Source organism: Chrysochloris asiatica, unplaced genomic scaffold (genome assembly GCF_000296735.1).
Source record: "Chrysochloris asiatica unplaced genomic scaffold, ChrAsi1.0 scaffold00142, whole genome shotgun sequence".
NCBI lineage: Eukaryota > Metazoa > Chordata > Mammalia > Afrosoricida > Chrysochloridae > Chrysochloris > Chrysochloris asiatica.
In genome coordinates this window covers 8,097,675-8,100,262 of record NW_006408660.1, presented here as the reverse complement: position 1 = coordinate 8,100,262, position 2,588 = coordinate 8,097,675, and the positions used below count along the sequence as shown (strand labels likewise).

At 37.7% G+C, this 2,588-nt stretch overlaps 1 pseudogene; it reads right to left on the bottom strand.

Annotated features, from left to right (window-relative positions):
• LOC102841255 overlaps nucleotides 1-2,581 on the bottom strand; it is an 11,484-nt pseudogene extending 8,903 nt beyond the window's left edge.
• Between the last annotated feature and the right edge of the window lie 7 nt (nucleotides 2,582-2,588).

The window sequence follows — 2,588 nt, the reverse complement described above, 5'->3', positions numbered from 1 at the left end:
GGACCTTCTGCAGCAAGGATACCGAAAATCAGATGAGACAGATGCAGAGAATAGTCCTAGAACTCTAAGCTTCAGATGAATGGATAGAGAAGTGGATTGAGTGTTTACTAGGAAAGAAAGCTGAGCAGACACAGAAAGAGAGGAGGTGACTGCTGAGCTGCTGTGGTGGCTGACCGACCTACCGCAGCCATCTTGAGCATTTGTGAGTAGCTCTAGAGACAAGAAAACATATTTGCATTGCAGAAAACTACCTGTGGTTCATAGAGACAAAGATGTGATTTATTTTCCTTGATCCCTTCACTGTCCTGGCAACCACCAGTGTACACCCCCAGGGAAGCTCTCACTTTCCAGGAAATCAAAGTAACATGGAGGTAAATGCAGAGGTTGTTAACCCCAATGAAGTGGGAGAAGAGCTATCGACAACAACCCCACCTGGGCAGACCTTGCTCCAAATCTGGACTTGGCCCTGGTCAGCCCAGGGCTAGCTTTCACTAGGAGAAGTCACTGAACAGATGTGTGGGGTAGAGAAAAGGGAACAGAAGAAAAGAAAGACTGGTTATTTGTGCAGGCTGGGCAGGTGCAGAGGGACCATCTTGAAGTTTCTCAGGTGGCTGTGAAGGCAAGAGGTCAGAAAGTTGCACAGAAGCCTATCACTGATTGGTGAAAAGAAAGCTGTTGTCAATTTTTAGAAAAATTTCTTCTTTCATCATTACTATTTTCTTTTGTTGCTGTTATTTGCTGGTTTGTTTATTTTTTCTTCATCAGAAGCTCAGTGTTCCAGGACTATCATTTGCATCTGCTTCCTTTGGTTTCCTGTTTATTTGTTGTTGAGTGTCTGTACAGTCCTTCTGCCTAGTCCACCATCTCTCCGCCTCCTCACTAGATGTGGTTTTATTAGCATTACTTTTATGGCTTATGATGTTACATATCTTTTATTTTTTAACAATCTAACTTGGTTTTTAATCTTCAATAGTCACTGCATAAGCCATGCATTTTCTTTTTTAAAAAATAGAAAAACCCTTAAATTTTTTTTATAAAATATTCTACAGTAAAAAGTTTAATTGCCATTCATGGCAGTATAGTTAAACACAATAATTCCTTTGAGTAGTCTCTAATTATTTACCATATTTTGAAAATGGAATCTGAATATTCACCACAATTTTTCTTTTTGCCTACTTCTATACAATAGTATGGAGACCTGGTGTGACACTGTGGGTTAATGTGCCAGACTGCAAAGCCATTTGAACTGCAAGGTTGGCGGTTCAAGCTCACTAGTCACTCCTCAGAAACCCTATACAGGGTTGCTATGGATTGGAACCAATTTGAAGGCACTTAACAACAACAACATACAATAGTATATATTCAAATAAATCATGTGATTTGATTTTAGTCTTTTGATTTTAATTCCAAACTTCAATATTAGGAGATTTTAAAAATAATCTAAACTAGTATAATAATCTTTGAAAAATTAAGTGAAGTTCCTCATTATTAGTTGCAGGGTATCTGTAGTTCAAGCTGACTTAGAATAACACACACAGCATTTTAGAAGTTCTAGAATCATTATGTCATAGGATCAAGAATATATAATGGAAGACTGAATTTTAAAACAGGATAACCATACTGGATATGTTTATATGTTAGTCCACATGTCTTCTTTTTCTGGAATTTTTCCATTTCATGACCCTGCACCTGGTCAACAAGAGTCTTTTTTATCTGTGTGAAATTAATTAGATGGAATTACTGGTTATGGCAGAGTCCTGGTGTGGCGCTGTGGGCTAATTCATCAGACTGCAAAGTTGTTTGAACTGCAAGGTTGGTGGTTCAAGCTCACCAGCTGCTTCTTGGAAACCCTATACAGGGTCGCTATGAATCAGAATCAACTCGATGGCATTTAACAACAACAACAAGTGGTTATAGCAATGAAGAAAGAATTTTGAAATTTGTTTTGCATTTGTTATATTTTATTCTCGCTCTTCCAGGGGTCTTTCACACACAGATATACACTTTTTCAAATATTTTTCCCCTGCTTCTCAGAAGTTCAAAGTGTTTTTTGTGTGTAGTACAGCTTGCTCCAAAAGTAACAGTATTCATGTATGATTTTCTGGATGTCGATTTGCCCACAATGTTTCAATCCCCAGTAACACATTTCTCCACTATACATCATAGTCAGTAAATGAATGTCATTACATATTCCTTTGCTCAATAATTTAGCTGCTTCTAGGTCTTGAAAGGAAACTCTTTCATTTAACTGGATAGGGCTCTGATAATTCAGCATCTGTAGCAAGTAACTGATTCTATCAACAAGGTACTTTTTAAGCAAACTAGATTTTCTTGAGAGCCACTCTCTCCTTTTGGTCAGGGAGTGACAATACATGTACAGTAAGGCTCCTCATTTCCAAGACAGACATTTCAGTAGCTCATCCCCAAGCAAACCGAAGTGTTTTAGATGTATATTATTTTCCTTAACTAAAATTTCTTGGTTCGGAAAGAAATCTGATCAGACCTTTTCCTTCTGTGAAAAAGAATCTTCAGGAAAATCTTCATCTACTAGCTTATACTTCTCAAAATATGCCATAGCCAAAATAGCC